General features: G+C 51.3%; 1 protein-coding gene across 1 annotated transcript in view; it reads left to right on the forward strand.

The window, feature by feature from the left end:
* The first annotated feature begins 4,526 nt into the window (after positions 1-4,526).
* The window catches only part of TTLL7 (tubulin tyrosine ligase like 7), a 238,548-nt gene continuing 220,396 nt past the window's right edge, over positions 4,527-22,678 (forward strand). The window contains exon 1 of the mRNA XM_029063251.2: positions 4,527-4,702. The gene's annotated coding sequence lies outside the window, so the exon portion shown is untranslated. The remainder of the gene's footprint in view (positions 4,703-22,678) is intronic.

Consider the following 22,678-nt stretch of genomic DNA (forward strand, 5'->3'; position numbering starts at 1 on the left):
CGTGGGACAGGGACTGTGTCCAACCTGATTAGCTCGTATCTGCCCCAGCGCTTAGTACAGTGGCTGGCACCGTGGAAAGAGCCCGGGCCTGGGAGTCAGAGGTCGTGGGTTCTAATCCCGGCCCCGCCCCTTGTCCGCTGTGTGACCTTGGCAAAGTCACGTCCCTTCTCTGGGCCTCGGTTACCTCATCTGTAAAAATGGGGATTCAAAAACGTGAGCCCCACGTGGGACAATCTGATGACCCTGTATCGACCCCAGCGCTCAGACCAGTGCTCTGCGTGGCTCAGCGGAAAGAGCCCGGGCTTGGGAGTCAGAGGGCCTGGGTTCGAATCCCGGTTCGGCCGCCTGTCAGCCGGGTGACTTTGGGCAAGTCACTTCACTTCTCCGGGCCCCAGTGACCTCATCTGGAAAATGAGATGATTTTCATTGACTCCTTGAGCCCCACGTGGGACAACCCGATCGCCTTGGATCCTCCCCGGCGCTTAGTACAGTGCTTCGCACGTAGCCGGCAGAGAGGGAGAGAGATCGGGGCCGGAGTTGTCTCACGTCGCATCTCCCCCAGCGCTTAGAACGTGGCTTGGAGAACAGCTGCTAAGAGAAGCCGCGTGGCTCAGCGGAAAGAGCCCGGGCTTGGGAGTCAGAGGTCATGGGTTCGAATCCCGGCTCCGCCGCTTGTCGGCCGTGTGACTGCGGGCAAGTCACTTCACTTCTCTGGGCCTCAGTGACCTCATCTGGAAAATGGGGATTAAGCCTGTGAGCCTCACGTGGGACAACCTGATGACCCTGTATATCCCAGCGCTTAGAACAGTGCTCGGCACATAGTAAGCGCTTAATAAATACCAACATTATTATAGCAAGCGCTGAACAAACGCCATCATCATTATAAAAGCAGCTTGGCGTAGGGGAGAGGGTAAGGGCTGGGACTCAGGAGGTCGTGGGTTCTAATCCCGGCTCCGCCGCCTGTCAGCCGGGTGACTTTGGGCAAGTCACTTCACCTCTTTGGGCCTCCGTGACCTCATCTGGAAAATGGGGATTAAACCTGTGAGCCCCACTTGGGACAACCTGATGACCTTGTATCTCCCCCAGCGCTTAGAACAGTGCTCTGCACATAGTAAGCACTTAACAGATACCAACATGATTATTATTATTATTATTATTATTCTCTGGGTCTCAGGTCCCTCATCTGTAAAATGGGGATTGAGACTGTGAACCCCATAGGGACCACCTGATAACCTTGTATCTACCCCAGTGCTTAGAACAGTGCTTGGCACATAGCAAGTGCTTAACAAATACCATTATTATTATTATTATTATTATTATTATTCTCTGGGTCCCAGGTCCCTCGTCTGTAAAATGGGGGTGGAGACTGTGAACCCCATAGGGGCCACCTGATAACCTTGTATCTACCCCAGTGCTTAGAACAGTGCTTGGCACATAGCAAGTGCTTAACAAATACCATTCTTCTTCTTCTTCTTCTTCTTCTTATTCTCTGGGTTTCAGGTCCCTCATCTGTAAAATGGGGATTGAGACAGTGAGCCCCATAAGGGATGTGGACTGTGTCCAACCCGATTTGCTTATATCCGCCCCAGCGCTTAGTACAGTACCTGGCACATGCTAAGAACTTAATAAATACCACATTTATCGTTATTATTTTCCTCATTGTAGATTTGGGTATCAACCACATGCCACAGGCTTTAAGACACACAGACGGCTCTCCTCCCTCCCATCTTCCCTCAGCGTGGCTCAGCGGAAAGAGCCCGGGCTTGGGAGTCAGAGGTCATGGGTTCGAATCCCCACGCCGCCGCCGTATGTCAGCTGTGTGGCTCTGGGCAAGTCGTTTCACTTCTCCGGGCCTCAGTTCCCTCATCCGTAAAATGGGGATTAAGACCGTGAGCCCATGTGGGACAACCTGATGACCTCATATCTAGCCCAGTGCTTAGACCAGTGCTTGGCACCCAGTAAGCGCTTAGCAGCGTGGCTCAGTGGAAAGAGTCTGGGCTTTGGAGTCAGAGGTCAGGGGTTCGAATCCCAGCTCGGACACTTGTCAGCTGGGTGACTGCGGGCAAGTCGCTTCACTTCTCGGGGCCTCAGTTCCCTCATCTGGAAAATGGGGATGAAGACCGGGAGCCCCACGTGGGACCACCCGATTCCCCTGGGTCTCCCCCAGCGCTTAGAACGGTGCTCGGCACAGAGTAAGCGCTGAACAAATACCAACATTATTATCATAAACACCACCATTATTATTCTCTCCCCTTACACCTCACACTGCACGCTTCACCCTCGTAAGGCGGACCTCGTGACCGATCCCTATCGATCAGTCGATCGATCCTCTGTATCGGTTGAGCGGCTACAGGGTGCAGAGCACTGTCCTAAGCATCTGCCCCCTCCCCTCCCCCCGGCCTGAAGTCCCCTTCTCCTTTCGGACACCTTCTCCGACCGTCCCCACATTTCAAAAATACCACAGATTGGAAGATTATTATTCTATTATTATTATTAACAATGATAGATCGTTATTATTGTTAGTCTTCTTCTTCTAGGCTGGAGGCCCCCAACGAGGAGAGAGGGCCAAGCGCCGCCCGGCCGGACTTCTCCCTTCTCCTCCCTCCTGTGGGACACCCTGGTGACCCGGGAGCCACCTCCGCGCTCAGAACAGTGCTTGGCACATACTGAGCGCTTCCCACATGCCAGCATTATTAGAGCGGTGCTGGGCGCATAGGAGAGAAGCCGCCTGGCTCGGTGGCAACGGGCCGGGCTTGGGAGTCGGAGGTCGTGGGTTCGAATCCCCGCTCTGCCCCTTCCCGGCCAATGCCACAGCTGTTAGCGAAGCAGCGTGGCTCACTGGAAAGAGCCCGGGCTTTGGAGTCAGAGGTCAGGGGTTCGAATCCCGGCTCGGACACTTGTCAGCTGGGTGACTGCGGGCGAGTCACTTCACTTCTCTGGGCCTCCGCGACCTCCTCTGGAAAATGGGGATGAAGACTGGGGGCCCCACGTGGGACCACCTGATTTCCCCCGGCTCTACCCGGGCGCTTAGAACAGTGCTCGGCACCTAGTAAGCGCTTAACAAATACCAACATTATTATTATTATTATTAGTCGGAGGTCGTGGGTTCGAATCCCCACTCTGCCCCTTGTCAGCTGGGTGACTGTGGGCAGGTCACTTCACACTTCTCTGGGCCTCAGTGACCTCAGCTGGAAAATGGGGATTAATAACGTTGGTATCTGCTAAGCGCTTACTAGGTGCCGAGAGCACCGTTCTAAGCGCCGGGGGAGATACAGGGTCACGAGGTTGTCCCACGTGAGGCTCCCAGTCTTCACCCCCATTTGACAGATGAGGGAACTGAGGCTAAGTGAGGGGATTTGCCCACAGTCACCCAGCGGGCAAGGGGCAGAGCCGGGATTCGAACCCACGACCTCTGACTCCCAAGCCCGCGCGCTTTCCGCTGAGCCACGCCGCAAGCTGATGACTTTGCATCCCCACCCCAGCGCTTAGAACAGCGCTTGGCACATAAAAAGCGCTTAACGAAGACCATCATTCTGACTGTTATTATTAAGCCCCGAATAAATACCATCATTAGGAGGAGGAGGAGGAGGAGGAGGAGGAGGAGGAGGAGGATGACTATGATGGTGCCCGCCCCTGGCCTGGTTGCCAGGGCAACCGTTGGCCGCGCCTTGGAAACGGCGGCGCCTGGCCCCGCCCCCTCCGCTTTTAGGCCCCGCCCCCTTGCCGCGCAGGCCCCGCCCAGGACCAATCACCTCTCCCCTCCCGGGCCCCGCCCACTTCCCCCAGGCCCCCCCTCCACCCCGCCCAGGCCCCGCCCTCTTTCCGATCAGGCCCCGCCCACTCACCGCCCCCGCCCAATCGCTCTCCACCCCGGCCCCGCCCGCTCTTCACCTGGGCCCCGCCCACCGCCGGCCCAGACCCAATCCCGCCCCGCCCACCCGCCCAGGCCCCGCCCATTCTCCGCCGAGGCCCCTCCCGCCACTCGCCCGGGTCCAACATCCCACCCCGCTCCGGCCCCGCCCACCCCCTTAGGCCCCGCCCACCCCCCGGCCAGACCCAATCCCCGCCCCTCCCGTCCCCCCGGGCCCCGCCCCCTTCTGACCAGGCCCCGCCCGCCGTCCGCCCTGGTCCAATCCCACCCCGCTCCGGCCCCGCCCACCCCGCTCCGGCCCCGCCCACCCCCTTAGGCCCCGCCCACCCCCCGACCAGACCCAATCCCCGCCCCTCCCGTCCCCCCCGGGCCCCGCCCCCTTTCTGCCCAGGCCCCGCCCACCGTCGTCCCAGGCCCAATCACTCCCCTCCCAGTCCCCCTCCACCCCGCCCAGGCCCCGCCCCCCCGTCCGGCCGGACCCAATCCCGCTCGCCCGTCCCGCTCGGGCCCCGCCCACCTCCCGCCCCGGTCCAATCCCCTCCCGCTGCGGCCCCTCCCACCCGCTGCGGCCCCGCCCCCCGGCCCCGGCCCATTCATTCCCCTCCCGTTCCCCCCCTCCCCCGCCCCCCCCGGGCGACTGGGAATGGTTGATCCCGGCCCGGCGGTTCCTCCTGCTGCCGCTTCCCAGCTTTCCCGCTTCCCAGCTTTCCCGCTTTCCCAGCTGTCCCGCTTTCCCGGCTCCCGCGTCCGGAGGACCGAGCTCCGGCGGGCAGAGCAGGGACACGTTCCCCGGGAGCCGCGCCCTGCAGCAGCGGGAGCAGCCCGAGCCCGGTGAGCCCTCCGCGGTTGCCCCCTTTGCCCTCCCCAGCAGCCCGAGCCGCCTTTGTGCCCGGGAGCCTCTTCCCTCCCTCCCTCCCTCCCTCCCTTCCTCCCTTCCTCCCTCCGCTGGTGATTCAGCATCCTTTCCCCCTCGCCGCCCCCGCCCTGGCGAGAGAGGCGTGCCCCCGGGGCGCTCGGTGGCCGCGCCGGCCCGGGACCGGCTCCTTGTCGCGGCCGCCGAGCGCTCGGCGCATCGGGTCCCACGGTCTCAGTCGCCCTGGGACGGATCAGGTCGCCGGGGCCCGGCGAAGGGCAGGGACCGTCTCTATCTGGCGCCCGTTTGTCCATTCCCAGCGCTTGGCACAGTGCTCTGCACAGCGTCAGGGCTTAGCACAGTGCTCTGCACAGAGTGAGCGCTTAGCACAGTGCTCTGCACAGCGTCAGGGCTTAGCACAGTGCTCTGCACAGAGTGAGCGCTTAGCACAGTGCTCTGCACAGAGTGAGCGCTTAGCACAGTGCTCTGCACAGCGTCAGGGCTTAGCACAGTGCTCTGCACAGAGTGAGCGCTTAGCACAGTGCTCTGCACAGCGTCAGGGCTTAGCACAGTGCTCTGCACAGAGTCAGCGCTTAGCACAGTGCTCTGCACAGCGTCAGGGCTTAGCACAGTGCTCTGCACAGCGTCAGGGCTTAGCACAGTGCTCTGCACAGAGTGAGCGCTTAGCACAGTGCTCTGCACAGAGTGAGCGCTTAGCACAGTGCTCTGCACAGAGTGAGCGCTTAGCACAGTGCTCTGCATAGCGTCAGGGCTTAGCACAGTGCTCTGCACAGCGTCAGCGCTCTGCACAGAGTCAGCGCTCTGCAAATAGTAAGCGCTCAATAAATGCTATTGAACGAATGAAGGGACTTGGCCGAGGTCACACAGACGAGTGGAAGCGCCGTCTCCCTCGATTAGACTGTGATAAGCCCGTCGAAGGGCAGGGACTGTCTCTGTCTGTCGCCTGTTTGTCCTTTAATAATAATAATAATAATAATGTTGGTATTAAACGCTTACTACGTGCAGACCACTGTTCTAAGCGCTGGGGTAGATCCAGGGTCATCAGGTTGTCCCGCGTGAGGCTCCCAGTTAATCCCCATTTTCTAGATGAGGGAACTGAGGCCCAGAGAAGTGAAGTGACTTGCCCACAGTCACCCAGCTGACAGGCGGCAGAGCCGGGAGTCGAACTCATGACCTCTGACTCCCAAGCCCGGGCTCTACTGAGCCACGCTGCTTCCCCATCCAAGCGCTTAGCACAGTGCTCTGCACAGAGTAAGTGCTCTGCACATAGTAAGCGCTCAATAAATGCTATTGAACGAATGAAGGGACTTGGCCGAGGTCACACGGCAGACGAGTGGAAGAGCCGGGAGCGGAACCCGTGGACCGTCCGTCTCCCCCGATCGGACCGTGAGCCCGTCAGAGGGCCGGGACCGTCTCTATCTGTCACCCCTTTGTCCATTCCAAGCGCTCAGTCCAGTGCTCTGCACATAGGAAGCGCTCAATAAATACTATCGAATGGATGACCCGATTCCCGGGGCCCTGCTCTATCCGGAGGATGCCGTGCCACCCTAGCCGGAGATGCCCCGTCGGTGGCCTCGCCCGTGGCTCGGGAGGAGGGGATGGCCTTCCCCTGGACCTCGTGCTTCCCTCCCCTCCAAATCTCCTTTCCACCCCCTTCCCCTAGATATATTCCTACCCGCTCCTTACTCTCCATCTCTCCCTGCATCCGTTTCCCAAATTGCACGAGAGATGCCAGGCCGGAATCCCATCGGAAAGGATCCGGCCGAGCGGGGCGGCTCCTTCCAGCCGGCACGTGAGCTCCGATCAAGAGAGGCGTCCACTCTGTGAAGGTCCAGGTGGCCTACGGTGCGCTCACCTGGTGGAGGGGCTGAGGTGAATTTTAATTCATTCGATGGTATTTATTGAGCGCTTACTATGTGCAGAGCACTGCACTAAGCGCTTGGAATGTAAGAGTAGGCCGGGATCGTCAAGACTTGTCAAAAAATGAAAACCCGAAAGAGATGTATGCGCCGAGCACTCTTCTAAGGGCTGGGGTGGACACGGGGCGATCGGGTCGTCCCACCTGGGGCCCGTAGTCTTCATCCCCGTTTGACGGATGAGGCCCAGAGAAGCGAAGTGACTTGGCCAAGGTCGCCCGACAGACGGGTGGCGGAGCCGGGATGAGAAACGGCGACCTCCGACTCCCAAATCCGGACTCTTTCCGCTGAGCCGCGATGCTTCGAGAGGAGCTTGCAATTAGGCCGATTCTCCCAGGGAGTCCATTTGCCCAGGTGGGAAAGGTTTGCTTTCTCAGCCTCGATGCGCTCTGTAGAGGACAGCCGGGTTATGACGGGGAGGGTCCAGCGGGTTTCGTGGCACAGTTACTTGATGGGGGAGTTAAGAAAAAGGACGGAAAAATCCCCAAACCTGAAATAAGCTTTCATTTTCCGCACTTGAGCGGGTATCTGCAGAGCAAGCTGTCCAGTTGTTAAACTTCACATTTATGGGGTTCAGGCAGTAACCTACAATTTAGTCTCAAGAGTGTGCCAGTTAAATATAGATGAAGAATAGGTTTTTGTTTCAAAACCTCTGTCACGAGTCGGCCGTCCACTAGGGCGACGCGTTCGTTGTTGGTGAAGGCTGGCGTCGATTCGGTTTGGACTTAGCCTCACTGGCCCGACCTCAGCTGCTTCGAATGACAGTTGGGATGAATGCGCGGGGGGGCGTTCGCCTGGGCCGTTTTCTACATCGACGTGTAACTTCCGCCTAGGATTTCTCGGCTTTTGTGGGTGGTACGGGTTTATTTCCGGACCCCCGTCCACGTCTCCGGAATCGTTCTTCTGTCTGGAATGGACTGCAGAGGAAATAAATAACCTGTTTCTGTGGGGACTGGAATGGAACGCGCTAGAAAGAACGATCCTCTCGGTAATTAGAAAGCAAAACCTACTTGTCCAAGATCCGACTACCCTGGACAGGGTGGCTTGAACGGCACCCCGGTTCGGCAAAATATTCATAAACCTCGTTCGATTTCTAGCTCCTCTGGACGTGGGCCTACGTAGGAATTGACCGAGTTCATCATTCTGTAGTTTCTGTTGTCCCCGTAGCCCTGGTTGGTGTGTTTCAACGGGGACGAGCTAGTTTTAAGATGTCCCCACTTGGGCAACGTGAACGAATAAACATTTTGCGCACCTGGGGAAGAAAGAAAGTCATTTTTTTATGGTAGAAGCGAGAGGAGGACCATCATTTAGCTGATCTGAGACGTCGAAATCTCAAGGGTCCCGTGCCCAAGTCTGCTGAAACGTGTGTGACGATACCACGTCCGTCGCGTAGTGTACCGGGGACTGGTTATGTGAAATAGGATTGAGGTCATCTGGGAAACTTCCAAATAAACCGTCTGAGCCCTTCACTGTCAAGTCTGAATCCCGCAAGCTTCCGTATACTGATGATTGTGCTCTGGAAGTGCTCACAGAAAATACCAGCCGCCCTTAGAATCGGCGAAACGTTTTAGACCGGTTATTCCGGAGTACGCGCAGTAGTTGTAGTTAGTGTCAATTGCGCGTCTGCGGGATTGAATGCGTTCTACTGAGTACTTGAAAAATTACCAGAGAAGCGGCCCGGTCTCTGCCCACAGAGAATTTCTGCTCTAATGTGGGAGGCAAACAGAAAAATATTTACCGATAGGGTACTCAAGGGGAGAGATTGAATCTACAGTCGAACATAGGTATGCAAAAGCGATATTGGTGCGATATTCTGCTGCCCACCCGGCACGCTCCGCTCCTCCGCCGCCCACCTCCTCACCGTCCCCCCTTCTCGCCTATCCTGCCGTCGACCTCTGGCCTACGTCCTCCCACGGTCCCTGGATGCCCTCCCTCCTCACCTCCGCCAAACTAACTCTCTTCCCCTCTCCAAAGCCCTGCTAGGGCTCACCTCCTCCAGGAGGCCTTCCCAGACTGAGCCCCTTCCTTTCCCTCTGCTCCTATTCCTCTTCCTCTCCCCCCACCCTCTGCGCTTCCCCCTTCCCCTCCCCTCAGCCCTGTGCTCATTTGTATATATTATTTATTATCCTCTTTATTTTGTTAATGGGGTGTATATCTCCTTGATTCTATTTATCTTGATGATGTTGTTTTGTTTTGTTCTCTTTTGCTCTGCTGTCTGTCTCCCCCGTTTGGACCGTGAGCCCGTCTTTGGGCAGGGATGGTCTCCATCTGTTGCCCAATTGTACATTCCAAGCGCTTAGTACAGTGCTCCGCACATGATAAGCGCTCAATAAATACTATCGAACGAATGAATATAGGTTTGTTTTATAAGGGGAGGTGGCTGGGAGGTTATGAGCCGACCCGCTTCGGCTGGCCCTGTTCACAACGGTGGATCCCATGGGCTGCGTAGAGTTGAATGCCGTCTCTGAATTACGTTACTAACGTGGCACATCGTCCAGTAGCACCTGGTGGGGTAGAAAATGGAACCAAGTTGCCCTTTGGCTGAAAGACAAGCATCGGGCGAATTGAAAGCCTATAGAGCGATTGTGGTGTTCCACCTTCTCGATGGCCTTGAGCCTGGATTGACCACAGATTCCGCTTTTGGCTTTTCGAGCGGTTTTTTTTTATGGTATTGGTTAGGCACTTACTATGTGCCGGGCACTGTACTGAGCTCTGGGGTAGATAGTTGACCAGGTTGAACACAGTCCATGTCCGACATGGGGCTCACCGCTTTAATCCCCAGATGAGGTAACTGAGGCCCAGGGAAGTGAAGTGATTTACCCACGGTCACTCAACAAATAAATGGTGGGACTGGGATTAGAGCTCAGGTCCTTCTAAACTTCCAGGCCCGGGCTACATTCCCTGCCACGTTCGTCGTCGCGCGGCGTGACGGGATCACGAAACAGGAAGTCTTTGGACAGTCCGCTCTCATCAACATCCTGCAGATTGGGATTGCGGGTCTCTAGAAGGAGCACGTAAGGAGACAGACGGTCGCAGGATAGTCAAACACCCGCTTCGTGGACATCAATCCAAAAATAATGTTACTGAAGTACTTAGAGTGTGGAAAGCACCGTACAAAGCAAAGAGAAGAATACATGGACACTGCTGTGGGAGGGAACGTGTCCACCGACGCTGTTGTATTGTACTCTCCCAAGGGCTTAATACAGTGCTCTGCGTACAGTAAGTGCTCAATAAATACCATGGACCGAATCAGACATCGTCCCCATCCTACAAGGGTCACCACCTAAAGTATCGCACAGGAATGTTGTGAGGGCAAAGTGAGGCAATTTAGGTGCGAGCGCTTTGGGAAGAAAAGTGCTTAACAAAATCAGGGTATGATTATATAGGAATAATTCATTCGATCGTATTTATTGAGCACTTACTGGGTGCAGGGCACTGTACTAAGTGCTTGCACTCTACTGAGCGCTTGCACTTAATGCTTTTATAAAATAGTAATAAAAGGAAAAAATGGAATAAAAGAAAATAGGCTAAAATAAGCAAAGCAGTTTGCGTAGCGGGAAGAGCATGAGCCTGGGAGTCAGGAGCTGGGTTCTAATCTCAGCTCTGCTAGCTTCCTTGCTGTCTGACCTTGGTAAGTCACTTGGCTTCTCTGTGCCTCACCTTCCTCATCTGTAAAATGGGACTTTGATGCCTATTCTCCCTCCGACTTAGAGTGTGAGCCTTATGTGGGACAGGGACCGTTCGACCCGATTAACTTGCAACTGTCCCAGCACTTAGAACGGTGCTTGACACATACGATTAATTATTATTAATCATATTATTGAGTGCTTACTGTGTGCCAACCACTGTACTAAGCACTTGGGAGAGTACAATATAACATCAGACGCATACTCTGCCCACAACAAGCTCACAGCCTAGAGAGGGAGACAGGCCTTAATATAAATAAAGAAATAAATTACAGATGTACACAGATATATAATAATAATAATAACGATGGCATTTGTTAAGCGCTTACTATGTGCCTGGCACTGTTCTCAGCGCTGGGGTAAATACAAGGTAATCAGGTTGTCCCACGTGGGGCTCACAGTCTCAATCCCCATTTTACAGCTGAGGGAACTGAGGCCCCAGAGAAGTGAAGTGACTTGCCCAAGGTCACACAGCAGACAAGTGGCAGAGGCGGGATTAGAATCCACAACCTCTGCCTCCCCAGCCCGACCTCTTGGCACTAGGCCATGCTGCTCCTCGTGTGCTATGAGGAAGGGAGGAAAGATGAATGAAGGAGCAGATATGAGTGGTGCAGAGGGAGAAGAGGAGAGGAGAGGAGGGCTCAGTCGGGGAAGGCTTCCTGGAGGAGATGTACTTTCCGTGGCTCACTGGAAAGAGCCCGGGTTTAGGAGTCAGAGGTCACGGGTTCTACTCCCGGCTCCGCCACCTGTCAGCTGTGTGACTTTGGGCAAGTCACTTCACTTCTCGGTGCCTCAGTTACCCCATCTGTAAAATGGGGATTAAGACTATGAGCCCCACGTGGGACAACCTGATTACCTTGTATCCACCCTAGCGCTTAGAACAGTGCTCAGCACATAGTAAGCGCTTAGCAAATACCAACATTATTATTATTATTATTATTATTACTTTGCAGTGAGGGTCAGCAAAAGTGAGACCTTAAAAATAATGATGATAATATAGTAGTAAGTGCTTGACCCACAGTAAGACAATAGTAATGTAGTAATGATGACAGTGATGGTAAAAGTAGCACTTGATTGCCGGTGAAGGGGAAGAGTTCATGGTTTTCATTCAATAGTATTTATTGAGCGCTTACTACGTGCAGAGCACTGTACTAAGCACTTGGGATGGACAATTCGGCAACAGATAGAGACGATCCCTGCCCGGTGACGGGCTCACGGTCTAATCGGGGGAGACAGATAGCAAAGCAAAACAGGACCGTGGGCAAAGGAGTCCCACCCCTCTGCCTGACGCTGTGTAAGAGAGGTTCTTCGGCCTGTCAGAGCCCGGAGTCCCTCGTGCGTGGGGGCTCCAGGTCCATGGCTCAGTGGAAAGAGCACGGGCTTTGGAGTCAGAGGTCATGGGTTCAAATCCCGGCTCGGCCACTTGTCAGCTGTGTGACTTTGGGCAAGTCACTTCACTTCTCGGTGCCTCAGTTACCTCATCTGTCAAATGGGGATTAAGACTGTGAGCCCCACGTGGGGACAACCTGATTCCCCTGTGTCTACCCCAGCGCTTAGAACAGTGCTCGGCACATAGTAAGCGCTTAACAAATAACAACATTATTATTATTCATTCAGTCGTATTTATTGAGCACTTACTCTGTGCAGAGCACCGTCCTCAGTGCTGGGAAAGTCCAGTTCGGCAGCAGGTAGAGACAATCCTTACCCGACAGCGGGCTCACGGTCTAGAAGGGGGGAGACAGACAACAAAACAAGTAGAAAGGCGACAAGTAGACAGGCCATCTGGGGGCTTTAGCTTTGGGGAAACCCTAAACAAGGAGAGCAGAAGTGGGGAGGACGCAGGGAAGCGAAACCTCAGCTGATATGCCCGGGTCGTCGGCAGGAAACAGGATGGATGGCAATCTCCCGTCGGCAGCGAGATGCCTTTGTTAGATCAGAGCCTCCGAGAACACTGGGACAACCAAGAGGCAGAGTCGATGAGGGCACGAGATGGTAGGGCCCGAGGCCAGAAGCGGTAGCCAGGCGTAATCTAATGTTCGCATGATGCGGAAACGAATGTCAGTCAAAATAATGATAATGATAACTGCGAATTTTGATAAGCTATGTGCCAGGGATGGTACTAAGAGCTGGGGAAGACGCGAGCGAATTGGGTCGGGCACAGACCCACATGGGGCTCACGGTCTTAATCCCCCTTTGACGGATGAGGTAACTGAGGCACAGAGAAGTGAAGTGACTTGCCCGAGGTCACACAGCAGAGGAGTGGTGGAGCTGGGAGTCGCGCCTCAGCCACATTTGCATTCATTCATCACTCAATCAATTAGATTTGCTGAGTACCTACTGTGTGCAGAGCACTGTATTAAGCACTTGGGTAAGTACAATATAACAATGTGAAAGAGCTGGTAGACATATTCCCACCACAATGAACTTACAGTCTAGAGGAGGAGGGAAATATCAATATAAATAAATTATGGATATGGACGTAAGTACAGTGAGGCACTGAGGGAGGGGTGAATAAAGGGAGCAAATTAAGGTCATTCAGAAGAGGAATTGAGGGCTTAGTCAGGGAAGGCTTCTTGGAGGAGATGTTCCCTCAAAAAGGTGTGGAGAGAGTAATTTTCTGTTGGATATGAAGAGGGAGGGCGTTCCAGGCCAGAGGCAGGACGTGGACGAGAGGTCAGCGGCAAAATAGACTAGATCGAGGTACTCTGAGAAAGCTGGCATTACTCTGAGAAAGCTGGCATTAGAGGAGTGAAGTGTGTGGGACGGGTTGTAGTAAGAGAGCAGCAAGGTGAGGTAGGAGGGGGCAATTCATAAAATTCATTCATTCGGTAGTATTTATTGAGCACCTACTCTGTGCCAAGCACTCTATCAACCGCTTGGGAAGAGAACAATGGGGAAGAAATTAGGGTTTTACAATCTGAAATTGAGAGGTAGGGCAAGTCAATAGACACACAAAGATAAAAGAAAAATAGCATAATAAAAAAAAAAAACCTGGAGAGCTAACGTTAGTTATCATTTTCAGACGTCTCGTCAATGCGGTCGGTCATCGCAGAGTCCACCAGGCCCAACGGACACGGCCTGCCTAATATTGCGGCCTTTTGTCCGGAAGGCAGCTGCTTCTCCTGGTTCTGCCTCCCACGACAAACCCCTCTCTATCCACCCCCCATTTGATTGCTGATCTTCAGCCTTCCTTGACCAGCACCGGATTCCCTCACCTCTCCTCTTTATTGTATCTTGCCTGGTTTCCCCTGATTTTATTGGGCCGGTTTGCTTAGTTACCGGTGCTTTTGTGTTGTTTCGTCCATCCACCTGATCGCAAGATGGAAACATTTTATAGAATTGAACATGGAATGTTCTGACTTCTTCTACACCATTTTGCAAGACTGAACGTTTCTGAGCTTGTTCGGTTATCTCTGAAAATTTTCGATTCACTACTAGCTACTCAAAGACTTAGGAGCTTTTTGTTGGTATAGTCAATCAATCAGGGATATCGACTGAGGCCTTACTCGTCACGTGGGAGATGATTATCCTGTACTGATGCTAAGTACAGTGCCTGGCACACAGTAACAGATACTATTTTTTAATTCATTTTATTATTAATAATAATAATGTTGGTATTCGTTAAGCGCTTACTATGTGCAGAGCACTGGTCTAAGCACTGGGGTAGATACAGGGTAATCAGGTTGCCCCACGTGAGGCTCACAGTCTTAATCCCCATTTTACAGTTGAGGGAACTGAGGCACAGAGAAGTGAAGTGACTTGCCCACAGTCACACAGCTGCCAAGCGGCCGAGCCGGGATTCGAACCCATGACCTCTGACTCCCGAGCCCGGGCTCTTTCCACTGAGCCATTAGACCTGTTAGGGACTGAATTGGCCAGCAAAGTCGGACCAAGTGTCCTTCTGTTACTACCAACTCTTTCACTTTCCTCTTCCTTTTCTTTCTTTTGCGGGGGCCATTTCTACTTTCTTTATCTTCATCCTGGCTGAAACTCCCCATGGCCTCTTCTTCCTGGCCATATAATAGTGATAATAATAATGATAATAGTTGTCGAGCACTTACTCTAGCGTCAGTCCAGGATGATCAGGTCCCACATGGGGCTTCAGTAGGAGGGAGAACAGGTACTGAATCCCCATTTTGCAGATGAGAGAACTGAAGCACAGAGAAGTGAAGTGACTTGTCCAAGGTCACACAGCAGACAAGTGGCAGAGCTGGGATTAGAACTCTGGCCCTCTGACTCCCAGGCCCGTGCTTTTTCCACTAGGCCACAGTGCTATCGACTCCTATTGTCGCTATCTCATTCCTTACCTTTCTTCCCACCACCAACCATCCCTCTTCCCTTTCCCCCTTTAGCCCGCGTTTCTCTCCCCTTTCCACGAGAAATGACTTTTCAAAGGAAAAGTAACTTCCATAGGGTCTAATTGTAGCCAAAAAAGTATTTATCACCTGACGGTTGTTGCTTGCATTTTAGATCCGCTTTCTCTTCAAGCAAGGGTCCTTAGGGAAATCCAATTTGCATTTTCAACTCTTGCAATCTCATATAATTAATTAAACTCTAACAAATGCTGACGTTCACTTAGCTTTGACAACTGAATTTCAATCTGGACCTTGAGGGTTGAGGAATACTTTTATTTCTATCTTATTTGGGGTGGTTCGGTACTTCATTGCTTCATCCCAATTTCCTGGAAACTCTACTGGAAAACATAATTGTTTAATATTTGAGTCACAGGAAGGTGAAGTGGGTGAGTGAAGCCATATTGCAGGCAGTCACATGTTCTCAAAATGAGACCTTCTGGCAACACTACATTTTACATTTCTGAAAATCAAGGGAGAGAGGAATAAAATGGACAAATATTTTAGCATTGTCGATATGCGCATTTTCAGGATCTGTTCTCTGATTACCGAACCTCAACAGAGTATTTCTTTGTCTCAGTTCATCAACAATCAATCGATGGAATTTGAGTACTTACGGTGGGCAAAGCACGTCGCTAATTAGCATGGCCTAACGGCAAAAGCGTGGGCTTGGGAGTCGGAGGATGTGAGTTCTAATTCTGCTCCTCGACTTGTCTGCTAGGTGACCTTTGTTGGCCAAGTCGCTTAACTTCTCTGTGCCTCAATTACCTCATCTTTAAAATGGGGTTAAGACTGTGAGCTCCATATGGGACAGGGATTGTGTCCAACCTGATTACCTTGTATGTGTCCCGGTGTTGGAACAGTGCTTGGCACACACCAAGTGCTTAATAAATACCATAATTATAATTAAGTACGTGGGAATGTACGATACAGTAGAGTTGATAGACCTGTTCCCTAATGAACAGGAGTTTGAGATGTTTTTGAGTCATTTAATTGACAATATTCAACATTAATAATGATGGTATTTGTTATAATAATAATAATGGTATTTAAATGCTTACTATGTGCAGAGCACTGTTCTAAGCGCTGGGGTAGACATAGGGTCATCAGGTTGTCCCACGCGAGGCTCACAGTCTTCATCCCCATTTTACAGATGAGGTAACTGAGGCACAGAGAAGTGAAGTGACTTGCCCACAGTCACACACTTGACAAGTGGTGGAGCTGGGATTCGAACCCATGACCTCTGACTCCCAAGCCCGGGCTCTTTCCACTGAGCCACGCTGCTTCTTGTTATGCGCTTACTATGTGCTGAAAACTGTACTAAGTGCTGGGGTAGATACAGGATAATCAGATCCTATTTGAGGCTTTCAGTTTAAAATAGGAGGAAGCACAGGTGTTGAATCCCATATTGTGGATGAAGGAACTGAGGCACAGGGAAGTTCAAGGTGCCCTAACGGAGGTAAATGTCAGCATTGGAACGAGAATCCAGGTCTTCTGACTCTCAGAACCATGCTCTTTCCACTAGACTACACTGCTTCTCTATTAGCCTCAAGTTATCATCACTCTCTAAAATGCTATTTTCTCCCCCGATTAGACTGTCAGCCCGTCGATAGGCAGGGATTGTCTCTATCTGTTGCCAAATTGTCCCTTCCAAGCACTTAGTACAGCGCCCCGCACATAGTAAGCGCTCAATAAATACTGTGGAATGAATGAATGATTACGTTTTCATTTTCTTGTCTTTTCTGTGATATTATTTTTAGTTCATGCCGCCTTCACAGCATTTCACATTTCATATTTAGGGAATCTAAACAAAGTTTTCCTTGATTTAAAGCACTGGCGCTATCTTTAGTGAAAAAAGGAAATCATACGTTTTAAGAAGCCCCTAAGAATTTGTGTGGCTACATAATGGCTTTTTTCTTCCTTTATGTAATTTTAAAAGAAAAATTTAGAACTACAGGAAATTCCAGTAAGCTACAGAAAGAAGCAAGGGGATTGGATACGATTTTCTAAGCACCATTGAATGACCTAGAAGCATTGATTTTTGAATACTGATTAAAATCTTCTTTAATTTGCTCTTACATCAGTTCTTCTTTTGCCTTTCATACGGTAACTGTGGGTGTTCCACAGTGTTCTGATCTGGGTCCATTATGCTTCTGGTTCTACACTTACTCTCTCCGTTTTCATGGTTCCAGCTACCACTCCAGCCTTGACCTTCCTAACCTGCAGTGCTCCATCTCCTCTTTCCTCCAGGACATCTCCTCTTGAATGTCCCGCCGGCATTTCCGACCCCAAATGTCTAAGATGGACGTTCACTTGCAAGGGAAGGCAACAGACAAATGGCAGAGGATTCTGGCAAGTTGTTTACTTCTGGAAGAGCGATGGAGCTAGTGGGAATCAGCGTGAGCTTAATATTGCTAAATACCAACAGCTAACCAAAAAGCGATGGATTCATTTATTCAATTGTTTTGAGCACTTGCTGTGTGCAGAGCACTGTACTAAGCACTTGGAAAGTACAATTCAGCAACAAAGAGAGATGGTCCCTGCCCACAATGGGCTCACAGTCTAGAAGGGGGGAGACAGACATCAAAACAAGTAAAGAGGCATCAATAGCATCAATATAAATAAATAGAATTATAGATATATATGCACATCAGAACAAGTGAACAGGCATTAATATAAGTAGATAGAATTATAGATATGTACATATACAAGTGCTTTGGGGAGGGAGGGGGGTAGAGCAAAGGGGGAGAGTCGGGGCGATGGGGGCAGGAAGGGGAGCTGAGGAAACGGGGGGCTTAGTCTGGGAAGGCCTCCTGGAGGAGCTGAGCCTTCAGTAGGGCTTTGAAGGGGCAAGTGTGATTGTTTGGTAGATTTGAGGAGGGAGGGCATTCCAGGTCAGAGGTGGGACACGGGCCAGGGGTTGACGGCGAGACAAGTGAGAATGAAGCACAGTGAGAAGGTTAGCACCAGAGGAGCGGAGTGTGCGGCCTAGAAATATAGAAGGAGAGAAGGGAGGTGAGGTAGGAGGGGGCAAGGTGATGGAGAACTTTGAAGCTAAGAATGAGGAGTTTTTGCTTGGTACGGAGGTTGATAAAACCACTGGGGATTTGGGGGGGTGGGGGTGACATGCCCAGATCGTTTCTGTAGAAAGATAATCCAGGCAGCAGAGTGAATTATAGACTGCAGCAGGGAGAGAAAGGAGGTTGGGAGATCAGAAAGGAGGCTGATGTAGTAATCTAGGCAGGATAATAATGATAATAATGATGTCGTTATTTGTTAAGCGCTATGTGCAGAGCACTGTTCTAAGTGCTGGGGTAGACACAGGGGAATCAGGTTGTCCCACGTGGGGCTCACAGTCTTAATCCCCATTTTCCAGATGAGGTAACTGAGGCACAGAGAAGTGAAGTGACTTGCCCACAGTCACACAGCTGACAAGTGGCAGAGCTGGGATTCAAACTCATGACCCCTGACTCCAAAGCCCGTGCTCTTTCCGCTGAGCCACGCTGCTTCTCTGATGGGATGGGATGAGTGATTGTACTAATGTGATGGCGGTTTGGATGGGGAGGAAAGGGCGGATCTTGACGATGTTGTGAAGGTGAGACAGGCAGGTTTTGGTGATGGATTGGATGTGTGGGGCGAATGAGAGAGCGGAGTCGAGGATGACACCAAGCTTGTGGGATTGTGAGGCGGGAAGGATGGTAGTGCCGTCCGTAGTGCCGGGGAAGTCAGGCAGAGGACAGGGTTTGAGAGGGAAGATAAGGAGCACAGTCCAAAGCCAAGGAAGGCCTCCCCTCATAAACTGAAGGGGGAGAAGTCTCAGCTTGGCCTTCATCCAAGGGGAGTTGAGGGTCCCCTTCAAGAAAGAGGGGCAAAAAGGAGATAGTGGTAAATTAACTAAGAGCAAGATGTGATGAGGATGGATAATGGTATAAAAACAGCCCACGACAAGGAGTCAGCAAACACTCTTGCCCTGGGCTTTCTCCTGAGTCCAGTTCTCTGCTGAAAAGCCTTTCCCTCGTTTCTCACGGCTGAATTGGCTGCATTCCGCGATGCCCTGGCCAAAGAGCGGCCAGGGCCTCCGGGTGTCGGGCCACCTACCCGGCATTGTGCGGCCTGAGAATGAATCTCCAATAAGTATGCCATGTGATGACAGCTGACGGTTCTTGCCTTTGGTTATGGTCGGTGGGATGAGCGAACATGGGACTCCCTCCCATAGGTGAAGATGCAGGGGAGGGAAACCCCCAAATATGTTCATTCATTCATTCAATCAATCATATTTATTGAGCACTTACTATGTGCAGAGCATGGTCTAAGTGTTTGGAAAGGTCAATACAGAAATAAAGAAGAATGTTAGTATTTGTTAAGCACTTACTATGTGCAGAGCACTGTTCTAAGCTCTGGGGTAGGTACAGGGTAATCAGGCCGTCCCACGTGAGGCTCACAGTCTTAATCCCCATTTTCCAGATGAGGTAACTGAGGCACAGAGAAGTGAAGTGACTTGCCCACAGTCACACAGCTGACAAGTGGCAGAGCTGGGATTTGAACCCATGACCTCTGATTCCCAAGCCCGGGCTCTTTCCACTGAGCCACACTGCTTCTCTGATGATCCCTGCCCACAACGAGCTCACAATCTAGAAGGGGGGAGACAGACATCAATAGGAGACAGGCATCAATACAAGTAAACAGGCATGAATATAAAGAAATATAATTATAGACATATACATATACACACAAGTGCTGTGGGGCAGGGACCAGGGGGAAGAGCAAAGGGAACGAGTCGTGGTGACGTGGACGGGAGGGGGGAGCTGAGGAAAAGTGGGACTTAGTCTGGGAAGACCTCTAGGAGGAGGTGCGCCTTCAGTAGGGCTTTGAAGGTGGGACGAGTGATTAGATTACGTTCTCCCTAGGGCCCGGATTTAGGCGGGCCTGGCCATTCCTGAGACTGGTCACTGAAAGAGAAGTTGGTAGGCCACTCGATCACTCAAGCAGTCAATCCCCCTGCCCCTTCCTACCTTACCTCCCTGATTTCTTACTACAACCCAGCCCGCACACTTTGCTCCTCTTGTGCCCAGCTACTCACTGTACCTCCATCTCATTTATCTCTCTGCCTCCTCCTTGCCCAAGTCATGTCTCCGACCTGGAACGCCCTCCCTCTTCATATCCAAAAGACCATCACTCTCTCCACTTTCAAAGCCTTAATGAAGGCACGTCTCCTCCAAAAGATCTTCCCTGACTAAGCCCTCATGTCCTTTCTTCCACTCAATTCTGGGTCACCCTTCCGCTTGGATTTGGACCCATTATCCGCCCCTCCCTCAGCCTCAAAGCACTTATAAACACATCTGTAATTTATTTATTTATATTAATGTCTGTCTCCCCCACTGGACTCAAAGCTCATCCAGTGGGGGAGACAGACATTAATTGTGGGCAAGGAACATGTCTAGCAGCTCTGTTATATTATACTCTCCCAAATGCTCAGTACAGTGCTCTGCCCATAGTACGTGCTCAATAAATACGATTGATTGAGCCAAATCCATTAAAGGGTAACAAAGGGTATTGGGCCAAGGGTCTGGCCCTAACAGGCAGCATTGAGAAGAGTCCTCCTTCCTGTCAGCTCCAACACTCAACTTCCCTCCTAAACTCACTCCTCCACTTTCCTTTCCTTTCTCAGCCACTAATCATTCCCAGCCATCTTTCCTGCTCCTGAAGTCTGCTACCTTGTTGGACTCCTCAACTCCTTGTTGTCTTTCAGAGCTCACCTTCATCACATTCAGTCACATCTCCTCCAAGAGGCCTTTCCCGACGAAGCCATCCTTTCTTCTTCTCTCTCTCCCTCCTGTGTCGCGCCCTGACTTGCTCCCTTCATTTGTCCCCCGCGCCCAGCCCCACAGCACTTAAGTCTAGAACTGTAATTTTTAATTTGTATTAATGTCTGTCTCCCCCTCTAGACTTTAAGCTCGTTGTGGGCAGGGAGTGTCTCTGTTTATTGATAAAATGTACTCTTCCAAGGGCTTAGGACGATGTTCTGCAAACATTAAATACAATTGAATGAATGAATGAATTCAGTCCACTGCCAATTAATTGCCACTTGGCCATTACCTGGCAGCCAACAGGTACCACTCTTGCTGGTATTGCAGCTTGGCTATCGTATTCCCCTCCTTGATGGTCTCCCTGCTTCCAGCCTCCCCTGATTTCCCCCATCTATCCTGTACCCAGTTGTATGGATAGTTTTATTGAAACATCACTCAGCACACATCTCTCCACTTGTCAGAAACCTCCAGTGGATTTTTATTTCCCTTCGCATCAAGGAAAAATCCCTCACGAATGGCTTCAAAGCCCTCCACCAATTCCCCACCCCATTTTACCTATCTGCTCTCTTCACCCTTGTCCTATCGGATAAGACAGTAATAATAATGTTGGTATTTGTTAAGCGCTTACTATGTGCAGAGCACTGTTCTAAGCGCTGGGGTAGATATAGGGTCATCAGGTTGTCTCACGTGAGGCTCACGGTCTTCATCCCCATTTTAGAGATGAGGTAACTGAGGCACAGAGAAGTTAAGTGACTTGCCCACGTGCATTGACACTTGGGTAAATGGCATGAGACAGGGAGACAGAGCCTGCTTACCATGGTTTTTCTCAAGGAATCAATGAAGGATATGTATTGAGTGCTTACTTTATAAAGAGCACTGTACTAAACATTTGAAAGAATGCAATAAATAGACAATGATGCAATAATTGGGATCCCTACCCTCAGGGAGTTTACGTCTGTCAGCATGGCTACCGTTGCTCTTCTCCCCATTCCTCTTTTGATGTTTCCTCCGAGCACGAAAAAAATGCAATTACTCAGTGGTATTTATTTAGCGCTTGCTTTGTGCGTAGGCTATGCTAAGCTTTTGGGAGCGCACAGTGCAGTTGGTAGAGGGGATCCTTGCTCTTAAGGAGCTTGCAGTCTAATGCAGAGAGGACAACAGTATGGAAAAAGGAGAGGATGTCCAACCTGTCAGGTATTAGGGCTTAGCTTCAGCCCAAATAGGGTTTTGGGAAGGCAGACCCACTCCTTGCCAGGTGGAGGAAGTGAAACTGTGTTAGGAGGTGGTGCCTGTGTGCCGTTGTTCTTGTGGGATGCAGGAGCGTGTAGTCTCAGCAAACAGACAGAAACATCTGCCCACGCATAGAATTTTGGAATTGCAGCACAGTGTCACAGTCTTGCGGAAGACCCAAGTTGGGAACTTTTTCCGTGGTCTGTCATATGTAGGACTCTTCCTGCGAACTTGATTCCAGCCTAGAATGGTGGGATAAAGAAAGGTTATTTCCTTGTGAGCCTTGTGGTCAGGGAACTTGTCTATCAACTCTGTTGTATTGGACTCTTCCAGCACTTAGTATAGCATTCTGCAACAGGAAGAGCTCAATAAATTACACTGATTTATTGATTTCCATAGTTCCAAAGAATGCACTGTAAACAGTGTGGCGTAGTGGCAAGAGCTTGGGCCTGGGAGTCAGAGGACCTGGGTTCTAATTCCAGCTCCCCAGCTTGTCTGCTCCGTGACCTTGGACAAGTGATTTGACTTCTCCGTGCTTTAGTTTGCTCATCTGTAAAATGGGGACTCAATATCTGTTTTCCCTCCCCCGTAGAAACTGAGCTGATTGTCTTGTATCTTCCCCAGCCCTTACTACAGTGCTTGGCACATAGTAAATGCTTAACAAATATCACAATTGCTAAGCAAAGTTGTTGTCTTCCCCTGACTTTCCCATCACTGTAGACGGCACCACCATCCTTTCTGCCACCCAAGCCTGGTACCTTGGCGTTATCCTTGCCCTTTCTCTGTCATTCATCCCACGTTTTCAATCCATTACTAAATCCTGTCAGTCCCACCTTCCCAACATAGCTAAAATCCACCCTTTCCTCTCCATCCAAACTGTTATCACATTAATACAGTCATTCAACCTATCCCGCCTGGATTACTGCATCAACCTCCTTGCTG

The sequence above is a fragment of the Ornithorhynchus anatinus genome, chromosome 4, assembly GCF_004115215.2.
Source record: "Ornithorhynchus anatinus isolate Pmale09 chromosome 4, mOrnAna1.pri.v4, whole genome shotgun sequence".
Taxonomy (NCBI): domain Eukaryota; kingdom Metazoa; phylum Chordata; class Mammalia; order Monotremata; family Ornithorhynchidae; genus Ornithorhynchus; species Ornithorhynchus anatinus.